Source organism: Sus scrofa, chromosome 3 (assembly GCF_054392235.1).
Source record: "Sus scrofa isolate SSC_HxYL_T2T_F1_AM1 chromosome 3, Sscrofa_HxYL_maternal_Yorkshire_Landrace_v2.0, whole genome shotgun sequence".
Taxonomy (NCBI): domain Eukaryota; kingdom Metazoa; phylum Chordata; class Mammalia; order Artiodactyla; family Suidae; genus Sus; species Sus scrofa.
In genome coordinates, this window is record NC_139385.1 from 65544869 (window position 1) to 65557510 (window position 12642).

At 44.2% G+C, this 12642-nt stretch overlaps 1 protein-coding gene across 12 annotated transcripts in view; it reads right to left on the reverse strand.

The window, feature by feature from the left end:
• PDCL3 (phosducin like 3) overlaps nucleotides 1-12642 on the reverse strand; it is a 185631-nt gene that overhangs the window by 128736 nt on the left and 44253 nt on the right. For 2 of the 12 annotated variants that reach the window (XR_014841406.1, XR_014841405.1), the window contains exon 8: nucleotides 4682-4812. The exons of 9 other annotated variants lie outside the window; for them this stretch is intronic. The gene's annotated coding sequence lies outside the window, so the exon portion shown is untranslated. Of the gene's footprint in view, nucleotides 1-3025; nucleotides 3289-4681; nucleotides 4813-12642 lie in introns of all 12 variants that reach the window. One more of the 12 variants, XR_014841407.1, reaches the window with a different exon arrangement.

Sequence of the window (12642 nt, forward strand, 5' to 3'; positions counted from 1 at the left end):
GGAACTAGAGAGCCTTTGGGGGCAGTCACTGTACCACAAAAGATGTCCTGAGATGCCATCTGCCTTAATGTTCACTTGACTCCCAGCAGGTCCCTCTTCTGGTGCCGCTGTGGTTGCCTACCAATCAGCTATTGGCCACAGCTAGGCCTTTGTCCAATCAGTTGGCCTCCAGGTCATGTGATCAAGGTTCCAACATGGCAGCCCACATGGAAGGGACTCACAGAAGAGGACTATAGTCAGACATCTGCCCCGAAGCTTTTCTTGCCCAGGTCAGGGAAGTGAAAATAGAGGGTATGAAAGTTTGAATATGTCAAGGACAAACTTTCTCTGCTTTATAGACTGGGCTCTGGGGGAGAGTTTGGTGTTGATAAAATGAGACACTTGAGTCCTGTCTGTCACAATGAGGCTTCATTTTTAAGAATCTCTGAAGTTCATCCCATGACCCTCAGAGATCCAAGAGATACAGTTTGGGGAAAAAAAAAATAGCACTAGACTAAATCTGTCCCCCTAAATGTTCATCTGGGCAGCTTTTCAGAAATGCTGTGATCTTATCATGGGAAAGTTCACTGTGTTCTATGATGTAACAGGCTGAGGCATTTCAATAGGTAAAAACACTGGATGTTTCTTGGAGGGGAGAGGAGAAGATATGCCAAATAGATACCAAAGACATCAAAATTCAAAAGAGATAAGGGAATGTTAATCCATTTAACATTTACATTAAAGAAATGCTGTTTACTTTAAAATATAACTAGCAAAAGGGAAAAGGTGCTCAGGAGGTAATCCACATATGTATGTAATACTTACTTAGTAAGTGCCAGGCACTGTTCCAAGTACTTTAATCTACATGAAGTCATTCATCACCAACAACTCTTATGACCAAGGTACAACTTTGATCCCTCTTTACAGATAAGGAGATTGAGGCACAAGATAGTTACTTCACTTGCCCAAGGTCACACAGCTAACAAGTGACAGAGCTAGGATTCTAATCCTGACAGTCTGGCTTTAGAGTCTAGCTCTGAATCACAATGATGTCAAAGAAAATATAAAACATAAAATTGGAAGTAGCACTTTACACTGGTCAGAATGTCCATCATTAAAAAGTCTACAAATAACAAATGCTGGAAATGGTATAGAGAAAAGGGAGCCCTCCTGCACTGTTGGGAGGAATATAATTGGTGCAGCCACTATGGAAAACAGTATAGAGTTTCCTCAAAAAACTAAAGAAAGTTTCCATATGATCCAGCAATCTCACCCCTGGGGATTTAGCTGAACAAAACTAATTCAAAAAGATACTTGCAACTCTATGTTCATAGCAGTACTATTCACAATAGCCAAGACATGGAAACAACCTGAATCTTCATTAGCAAATAATGTATAACGAGGATATGGATGTGTGTGTGTGTCTGTGTGTGTGTGTGTGTGTGTTTACGCCATGGAATACTACTCAGCTATAAAAAGAATGAAATCATGCCATTTATAGCAACATGGATGGACTTGGAGATTATCATACCAAGTGAAGTCAGTCATACAAATACAAATAAATACCTTATGATATCACCTATATGTGGAATCTAAAACATGACACAAATGCATTTATCATGAAACAGAAACAGACTCACAGAGTACAGACTTTTGTTTGCCAAGGGGGAGGGGGGTCCTGGAGAGATGGATTGGGATTGTGGGATTAGCAAATGCAAACTATTGTGTACAGAGTGATAACCAACAAGGTCTTACCGTATAGCACTGAGAACTACATTCAGTATCCTGTGATTAAACCATAATGGCAAGGAATATGAAAAAGAATGTGTGTGTGTGTATGTGTGTGTGTGTATATATATGTGTGTGTGTGTGTGTATATGTATATATATCTGAATCACTTATCTGTACAGAAGAAATGAACACTGTAAATCAACAATTCAGTAAAATAATTTTAAATAAAAAGAAAAATACATAGAATTAAATAAAAAAACACAACATATCAAAATGTATGGGATGCAGTTAGTATTGACCCAGCATGTATTCTGTCCTAATGACTTTAAGTCTGTAATCTCTATTATGCAGCTTCTCCTTATCCTCAGTGTGCACAGGAGCACATGCACACACAGAGAGGTTAGGTATTCCATGCCAGGTCACACAGCCAGGAGATGGAAGAGCCAGGACAAGACCAAGTGTCATTCTAAAACCTGCCCATCTACCCACTAGTTCTCTCTGTGCACAAGCAATCCATTTCTTCAGAATGGCACTCGCCCATCTCTCAGGACTGACTGACCCATGTTCAACTGCTGTTACTCTGGATTCAGGGATCTGAACCCAACTCCCTTTCGATCAGCTGAGGGCAATGGAAGCTATCACCCATCCCTTCAGAAGGGCACAAGCAATCCATTCCTAAGGTTCATTTGCACTTTGATGGGAGATAATCCATCAACCCAAGGAACAAACTTGGATGGTGGGATTCTGGAACTATATTAGCTTGGGGAGGGCACCGTCCAAGCCTCCCTGAAATGATGGCTCATAATTCCCTATTCCAAAGTCTGGCTCTTCTGGAGGAGACAGACCCCGCTCCCTCTTTCTCCTCATGATGCCTGAGAGAGGAAGGAGAGGCTCAGGGTCAGGAGGCAGCACTTAAAGCATTGATGCTAGCCTAATCCATTTGTGTGGGAGGCCTCATCATCCATCAGGGAAGGCTTTGTTCCCACAGGGCTCTGAATATGAAATTGCTTTGGATTTAGGGATAAAAAGCAATTTTACTTTGCTTTATAACCTGACTGTTTGGTTTGAAAACCCAATAAGGGACAGAAACCATAGCGGTAGAAGTTAAAGAATGCTGGCTTTAGGACTTGTTTGCTCTCCTTAAGCTGGGAGAGGAAATTAAAGCTTCCACGCTTTTCCTTGGAGATAGAACCCGGAAAAGTGTTTTATTACACTGTTGTTGATAAAAAAGCAAGTGGGAAATACTTGGAAATGTGAACAGATACAAAGTAATAGGCTGGGAGTTCTACAGCTGGGGAGTCAATGTGGTACATACTTCTTGAGACTGAAGAAGGTCCTCTCTGCAGACTGCAGCAGGGTGGGGAGGGGCTATGGAGACACCTGGAGTACTGTGTGCCTTGGGGGTTGGGGCGTGACTTCGTGCAGAGCAGGGACGTGATCTTGCTCACTTCACCTCAGAAAGCTGCTGGGCCAGGGGAAAGTCGCATTCTCGGCAGTGCCTCCGTTTCGTATTTGGCCGAAATGGGCAAGGTAAGCAGATCCACACCAGCATTAAGGGAGTGTTTGCCACGTGTCAGACTGCAGTTGGACCAACCCAAAATTAATCTGTGGGTCTGTCATTGATGAGCTGTGACTCAATCACTCTGAGCCCCAGTTTCTTCATTTCTACAGTGGCATTCACAGCAGCTACACCCAAAGGTGACAAGCCCACTCTCAGCTCTCTGTCGCCTCCAGACATCACAAGAGCCATTTACAGCACAGCAAGGAAGGAAGCCCACCAGCAACACCCAGAACAACTTTCTAAAACTCTCCCCGGAGGTGACCCCCTTGTGCTGCCTGGTCTCCCTCTCCACCCCCACTTCTCTGCTTACCTCCCCCTCCCCACCTTCAAGAACACTGTCTTCTTCCTGCGATCTACATTGATTTGCTCTGTAGATCAATGTCACTTGATATTCAGGCCTCTCTGGTCACCACCCCACCCCCTCTCTGTGCAGCACATCAGTGGGGTGAGGTCGGGGCTGGCAGGCTTCTGCATCATAATGACATCTTTTCTCCTAATGCACAACCATGCCATAGGCTGATGTGATGATTAAAGAAACCACAGATGTAAAACCAATAACAGTAAGCCTGAAATATGGAGAAGCTTGATAAAGTTTTGTTTGCTTCCTCCTCCTCCAGATGCAAAGATCAAATGGGTCTGAAAGCATTTTCAAAGTAGAGTGCATGATGGGAACATCTTCTGATCAGGGTGTGGTTCTTATGCAGAGATAAAAGGATGCAAAAAAATGGTCTAAGGTATGAGGGTCATGTGACCTTATAGGGGCCAACACCCATGGTGTGATGGGGCTCCCCTTTTGGAAGGGGTGGAGATGAAAGAGGCAACAGGGGTGATTTAATGCTAAAGAGGTGAAAAATAATAGGAATGGAGGTCTTGAGGGGCAGGGGTTGGGACACTGATCTGTAGACCAAAGAAATCTCTCTAGGAGAGTCAGTTAGCTGTGAACTATTCACATTTGTGGCTGGAAAACAGCATGATTGGGGCTCTTTGGTCTCTTCTAAATTCACTAAACACACACACCTATGTGATTCATGCCCTCTTTTGTCCAGTGTTTGCCCTAATGATGCAACAGACCAAATCCAGGAGGAATGAAAAAGGTAGAGCTTTCTAGACATCCTGGATTCTTTCTCCATGGAGAAAATGAAATCATGGAGCCCCAGGGGATTCAAATCAGTGCTGCTATCATAGGATGGGTTGTGTCTCCCACCCAGATTCACATGTTGAAGTGCTAACCCCCACTGCCTCAGACAATGTGACCTTATTTGGCCGTTACAGAGGTAATCAAGTTAAAAAGGGGTCATTAAGGTGAGCCTTACTCCATTACGACTGGTGTCCACATTAGGAGAGGAAATCTGGATGCAGACACACAGAAGGAAGAGCACCGTGTGAACATGAAGACGGGCATCTACTCACCAAGGAGAGAGGCCCCAGAAGAAACCAACCCTGCTGAAACCTTGATCTTGAACTTCCAGCCTCCAGAGGTGAAAGAAGATTCATTTCTGTTGTTTAAGTCCCCTCAGTCTGCAGTACCTTGTTTCAGCAGCCTAAACAAAGGAAACAGTTCCCCTTTCTTGGCAAGCAGACCAGTGGCTCCAGGAGTGTGGCCATCAGTCCTTTCTCAGTTTGTGCTTTGTTGTTCTCTGCCAGTCAATCCCTCCTGCATATCAGCACTGCAGTGACACTAATAAAAGAACAAGGGGTCACCAGGTTTATGTTCTTGGTACCCCAGACACTAGGGACCTGAAGTCACGCCAGGACATCAGGCATGGGCACAGCTATGGGGAGGGGACACAATTCTAGTCAGTGCTGTGATGACCTTCAGGGACCTAACCATAGACCACACGCACAGAGAACCTGTGGGAAGTAGGGCCCTGGCAGGTGATGTCTTGCTCCATTTGGATGAGACCTGTTGTGCTTGGTGGGCCAGGAGAGAGGTGCCAACTTCACTGAGTTTTCAGATGGCTGAAGTCTAGAAAGGGGTCATTTTTCTTGAACCAGCTGTGACAGCCAAGGGCCACACAAGTATCACCACTAGGGAGGAAGCAGGACCTCACTCTGGGTCATCAAGAGACTCCCAGAGGCTCTGACCTGAAGGGCAGGTGTGGGGACATCAGGTCTGTCAATGCTTTCAAAGCAGGTGAAATCTGACTCAGAGAACCCATCCTGCTGAGCAGATATCACCCTTAGTTTTCAGTCATTATTCAAGCCCCCCACCCCCACCCACAGAGTTGCACAGGAACCAGAAAGTTTGTGGAGAGTCAGGAAGTAGGGGTGAGCCCATGCCCCTTCAGCCCCAGGACTGTCCTTGCCATGCTCATCATCTCATGCATGGGGACCTTGAAGCAGCTCTGCTGCTTCCACGTCACCCAGGATGAGTGAAGGCTGGGAGCTGTGTGGTCTATGGTTGGGTCCCTGAAGGTCATCACAGTCTTTCTCCTTAGAGGTCCTGCCCTCCCATCAGAGTGTTGCCAGGGAACACGGCCACTTAGGAGAGCCTAGAACTCTGTTCTTTCCCAGACTCCGCAGTTAATTCACCTTCCCTCTCAATCTCTCTCTCTCTCTATTATTCTCTCTGTCATTTCTCTATCATGTCACTTTTTCTCTCTGTCCTCTCTCTCTTCTTGCACCCCCTTTCTCTAGCTGCCTCTGAAAAGCTCAGGATCTCGGAAAAACAAAAGCCTGCTGATGGCACCTCTTTCCACATTCATGGAGACTGGTGCATGCTCAGGTCTGAGGCAGTGGTGTTTTTGCAGGACACAGACTGGGTACACAGCCCTGTCGCCTTGGTGTGTGAGCCAAGTGAATCCTGTGACTGTCCCCTCCTCCCCCAAACCTTCTAGGGTTCAGGATTACAGCTCCAGAGGCAGAGGAGCAGCCCTATTCCCTCCCTGCACAGATCGCATCATGAATGGAATCAGTTTTAGAAGAACAGCTCTAGGGAGCCGTTGACATCCCTGACCCTGAAGCACTCTTCCTGCAGCACCCTGCAGTGTGGTTTGTGAATATATATGTGTGTGTGTGAGTGTGTGTCAGGCCCTCTGCAGGCTCCATCATGAGCCACCCCTGCAATACCCCAACTAGGAGCAGGGGCGTGGCACCCACTGGCTGATCCCCAGGGCTCCAGGGCCATTCTCTTTAGGCATTCCTTCCACTGGGCTTCCCCTGGCATTACTCTCTGAAGCTGTTATTATTCATTAGGTATACTGAGCACAGGAAAAAAGTAGGTCAAGGATTAGAAAGAAAAAGAAAGAAAGAAAAAAAATCATCTCCAGGAGAAGCGCTGGCATTGTGTGAAGCTATTCTGAACTTGCCCGATATTTTTTAAAAGGGGAAATATTTTGTGTAGGGACAGCTGCGGTCACAGCTGACTTAGGGATGAATGCAGGCCCCTGAGCCTTTTACACATGAAACACGTGATCTCAGAATTCCATTTGTAGAAGATAATTCTGCCCAGTGGGAAGAGCAGCCTCTAAACCCAGGTCCTATATGATCTAGGCCACCTTGAGGGTGCCCAGCTGAACAGGAATCCTGGAGTTCCCCGAACACAGACAGAAGGAAAGAGAGAAAAACAGGAGCCCGACCCCTTGGACACGGGCCGCCCAGGGCCAGAGGGAGGCGGCTGGACAGACCACACCCAGGGAGCCTTAGCAAGCATGCCCACCCCACTGCTCTGACACATGCCTGCTCTGAGTCGGAGGCTATGCAGCTAAAATGCGGGCAGGACCAACAGAAGGTGCACTCAGGTCAAGGCGACAGGCTGCAAGGGTCTGAATTCAAGGCTTCCTGGTGGGAGAGTTAATCTGGGATGTTTGGCTCTATGCCCACTGTGTGGTAGAACATTATTCTGGGGGTGGGGGTGCAAGGGTGGCTTTAGAGGAGGGGAGCAGTGAAATCAGTGGACCCAGGTACAGCAGGTGGCCCTCCATAAAGCTGGAGGGGCCTCTGCTAATCAGTGGAGGGTGTGATCAGAACAAAACCAGACATCCCCTGTGCAAGACAGAATGCCCCAGGCAGATGGCCTTGGGACCTGACCTGCAGCTGCCCAACAGATTTTGGACTTGTTAGCCTCTATAATCACTCAGATAACACAGCAGATATATATATATATATAAAACCTCCCTTTCTCTCTTGGAGAGACAGCCTGTCGGTTCTGCTTTCCTGGAGAACCCTGACTAATGCACTGGAGGAAGCTGGCCTCAAGCTAGGGTTTCGTGGGCAGAGGGGTAGGAAGGAGAGTGGCCCGGGACTGAGGCTGGGAATGCGCTCATGGCCAGGCTGCCCTGGAAGCGGGTGTGCACCCAGAGCTCCAGCTGCTGCTGCTGATGCTGTCCAGGCATAACCACACAGTGCTCTTGGGAAGGTGCCCAGCGGTCTACCTGCATTATCTCAGGCCGTCTTGTTTTCCTCTCCTTCACAAAGGGAGGAAGGAGAGAGCGAGAAGACTGGACTGGCATTTCAATGGTGCCTTGCCCTGGCTCAGCTTCCCTGGAAAGTAGCCCACGGGGTCCTGCACACTCTCAAGACCTGGGTGCTCCTATTGGGAGCACATCATCGGGCATCACTGCACTGGCTGGCTAAGAAAGTAGCCTTCCTGCTTTTCTGGAAGTTTCCATACCACACAATTCCCTATGGAAAGCACTGAACAATTCTGAGTTGTGACTCTGATCAAGAAGTAGGCAACAGATAAGACTAGCGAATGGCTAAAGGTAAAGATACCCCTAAATCTTTAGTCATTTAAAACAGCAAAAGGGGTGTGAAAAGCCTTATAATATTAGAGCCAAATGTACTAGTAGGGAGGATTTAACTCATTTTTCCCAGATGCTTATGTGAAATATTTACAATAACCCATCTTATTTGTACTGACCTGAGAACAATGCTTCCATTTCCCCAGGGTCAAAACACACCCCATCTCGCCACTTTAAGAAGGTCCCTGAGGAGGGGATTTGCACCTGGTCCACACGTGTGTGGCAATGGCCATGAAGTCTTTATACTGCATAAAATAAAAGTCTATTCTCTTCATTGATCTGGCTAAATTTAATCTAGCTAAAATTCATGTGCTCCCTGTAAAATCAACTAACTAAACCTGTAAGAACAGTGACGGCTGTTCTTTCCTGGAGTTTTCCTGGACTTTGGGAGACTGGACAGCCAACAGCTCTTAAAATTGCTACCCAGGGGCGAGCTCATTGGTGACTTTTTTTTTTCCTCTCAACAAATGTTCCTATAATAGGCAGTGACCTTTAAAGTCATTCTGGAGATGATTCCTTCCTCATAGCAGCTATTGTATTTGTTCAACAGCCTAAACTGACTGCTGAAACAGGAAGCTTGACAGTTCAGTGGGGAAGGGGAGCCAGAGGGCAGAACAGTGGATGATGAACAGGTAACTCCAGGGGCAGAGGGTGGATGGGCCACGGGGCTGTTGGAAACAGAGAGATGACGGTGAGGAGGGGTGAACTCTGGAGTCAGGGCAGGGCCTAGAAAGATGACCCTAGGTAACCATGGAAACCACAGAAGGATGCATATGTTGATTTCAGTGCAAGTGGCTGGAGACTCTTCTTGCTCCTCCTCTCCACCAGTTGCATTAACTCTTCCTCAATTCACACAGAGAGATAACTTTGACTTCATTCTCTCATTTTCTATGCTGGCCTTGACTTCACCACTCCATCAGAATGGCCCTAGCCAATGGCACCTATACAGCCTAATCCAATGGAAACTTTGCAGTGTTCATTGCATGTGATTTTTCAACAGCCCTCAGCAATGCTTGGCCACACTCTCCTTTTCAAAACACCTTCTCCTCTTGCTTCTAGGAAATTGCACCCCCAGCACTTCTACTATTCTGTGCCCCCTTCTCCACTGCCAGCCAACCCCCCACCCACTACACAATGCTTACACACTGGGGCTCATGCACTTGGTCATCTTTCTCCTCCCTGTGCTCACGCACTCTAAGAGAGCTGCCTGCCCTGCCCAGATGTGCTGAGGTATCAGAGGAATACTGGTATCAAGAACCCCTGCCCACTGGGAGAAACCCAACATCCAGGCCTGCCAAAAGCCTCCCTACCCCTCAAGCAGCAGCAGCAGATAAACCAGGCAGACCACAGGCTCTGAAAAGTCAACTAACTCAAGGCATGTAAGTTTAGTTTAAACAATCCATGGGTCGAAGATTCTAAAGGGAAATTTTTTAAATGGTAAAGAACTGAATGAAAATAAAAATATAGTGTATCAAAACACTGTATTCTGAGATGCAGCTAAAAGAGTACTGTGAGAAAATGTACAGCACTAAATGCTTACATTAGAGAAAAGGAGGATGAATTAATAATTAATAATCACTTAATAATCTAAGGATCCTACCTCAAAAAAGTAGCAAGAGAAGAGCAAAATTAACCCAAAGCAAGCAAAGGAAAGAAGTAGAAATGAATGAAATTGAAAATAGGAAAAGAACAGAGAAAATTTATTTAAAAAATCAAACTTGGTTTTTCAAAAACAATTAATAAAATTGGTAACCTCGATCAAGACTGGCAAAAATGAAATGAGAGAAGACACCAATCATCAATATCAGGCATGAAATGGGATACATCACCACAGATCCTCCAGCCTTTAAAAAGCTAATAAAGGAGTATAATGAATAACATTAGACTCATATATTTGAAACTAGAAGAAATGAACTAATTCTTTGAAAACTACAAACTACACATCAAGACAAAGTTGATAATTAGAATTACCCTACAGCCATTAAAGAAATAACATTAGCAGTTGAAAATCTCCCCCAAAAGAATCTCCAGACCCACAAGTTTTCACTAGAAAATTCTACCAAATAGTTAAAGAAGGATTAACACCAATTTTACCCAATTACCCTAATACTAAAACCAGAAAAAGGCTCCTACAAACAAAGGAAACTACAGACTAACAACTCTCATGAAGTTGGATGTTAAAATCTTCAACAAAGAGTTCCTGTCGTGGCTCAGTGGTTAACAAATCCGACTAGGAACCATGAGGTGCAGGTTCGATCCCTGGCCTTGCTCAGTGGGTTAAGGATCCGGCGTTGCCACGAGCTGTGGTGTAGGTTGCAGATGCAGCTCAGATCTGGTGTTGCTGTGGCTCTGGTGTAGGCTGGCAGCTACAGCTCCGATCTGACCCCTAGCCTGGGAACCTCCATATGCCTCGGGTGCAGCCCTAGAAAAGCCAAAAAAAAAAAAAAAAAAAAAAAAAAGGACTTCAGGTTTCTAGACAATAAAACTCTTTAAAAAATAAATAAATACATAAATTAAATTAAAAAATAAAATCCTCAACAAAATATTCACAAGCATTATCCAATAATTTATAAAAGGAATTACACATCATAAACAAGTAGGATGTCTTTCAGGTATGCAAGGGTGGTTCAACATTCAAAAGAAGCATTCAATGTTAGGCTCCACTTCAATAAGCAAATATAGAAATATCATACAATCATATCAATTGACATACAAAAAAGCATTTGACAAAATCCAACACCATTCATAATAAAAATCTCAGCAAATCAGGAATAGAGGGGAATCACCTCGACTTGACAAAGAGTTTCTACCAAAAAAATATGACTAATATTTTTCTTTTTTTAAGGGCTGCACCCATGGCATATGGAAATTCCCAGGCCAGGGGTTGACCTACCCCACAGCCACAGCAATGTGAGATCTGAGCCACATCTGTGACTTACACCACAGCTCATGGCAATGCTGGATCCTTAACCCACTGAGCAAGGCCCGGGACCAAACCCACGTCCTCATGGATACTAGTCAGATTCTTTGACCACTGAGCCACAATGGGAACTCCACTAATATCATTCTTAGTAAGGAAATGTTTTCCCTCTGAAATCAGGAAGAAGACCAAGATGCCTATCCTCACCACTCTCACTCAACATAGTACTGGAAAGGCTCTGTTCACTGAAATGAGGCAAAAACAAGAAATAAACAGGATATATTTTGGAAAGGAAGAAATAAAACTATATTTATAGATGATACATATTTATATCATCTAGATGATATGACTATGTCTGTAAAAAGTCTCCAGGAATCTATAAAAAACCTTCTAGAATATGTAAGTGGAGTTAGTAAGGTCACAAGCTGCAAAATTAGCAAACAAAAATGAACGGCATTTCTGTATACTGACAATAAATTTTTGGAAACTGAAAAAAAAAGTACAAGACTATTTATAACCACTGCAAAGAAAATAAAATACTTAGGTGTACACTTAATGAAGCATGTACGGGATCTCTGTGCTGAAAATTACAAAATGCTAATGAAAGAAATTTGAAAAGACCTAACTACACAGGGAGCCATATGTTGTTCATGGATTGCAATGCTCAACATAGAGATGTTAATTCTCCCTAAACTGATGTATAGATTTAATGCAATTGCTACCAAAATCCAAGAAATGTTTTCCCAGTAAGGTAGCTGAAATATCATCAGGACAATCTTCTAAATTTCATGTGATGCAGCACAGGCCCAGGAAGTGATAAAATCATCCTGACAAATAAGAATAAAGTGGGAGGAATGCTTCTACCCAGTGTTAAGGCCTGTATATAAGTAATCAAGACAGCATAGTAGTGACAGAAGGGTAGAGAGGTGAATTCAGGGAACAACGCTGAACCCAGAAATAGACCCACACAGATATGCCAACTAATTTTTGACAAGATGAAAAGGCAACTCAATAGAAGACTTTCCAACCAATTAAGCTACTGCCACTGGACATTCATAGGTCAAAAACATGAACAGCAACCTAAACCTCATACCTCATACAGAATTAACTCAAAATGGAGCATGGACTTTTAAAGTAATATTGCAAAAGCATAAACTTTTATTAAGTAGGAGAAATTCTACAGAAACAAGAACTATGCAAAGAGGTTTTAGACTTGATCCCAAGAGAATAATGCACAAAAGGGAACACTGACAAATTCGACCTCATCAATATTAAAAACCTTTGTTTTATGAGTGCTCATGTTAAAAGGATGAAAAAACAAGCTACAGACTGGGGAAAAGGATGTACAAACTCATCTGTGACAAAAGACTAACATCTGGAATATATTTTTTAAAAAGCACAGATCCCAACAGCAAATACAAAAAAAAAAATCCAATTAGAAAATGGGCAAAATATATACACAGACATTTCATTCAAGAGAGTCTTCAAAGGATAAGTAAGCATGAAAAGGCATCCAATAGCATCAGCCATCAGGAAATGGAAATTAAAACCAAAAGCAATACTACCATACATGTATTATGATGACTAACATAAAAAATAGCGACAATGCCAAAAGCGGGCAAGGATGAGCTAAAACTGAATCTCTCATACATTGCTGGTGGGAATGTCGAAGGGTGCAGCCACTCAGGAAAACAGTCTGGCAGCTTCTT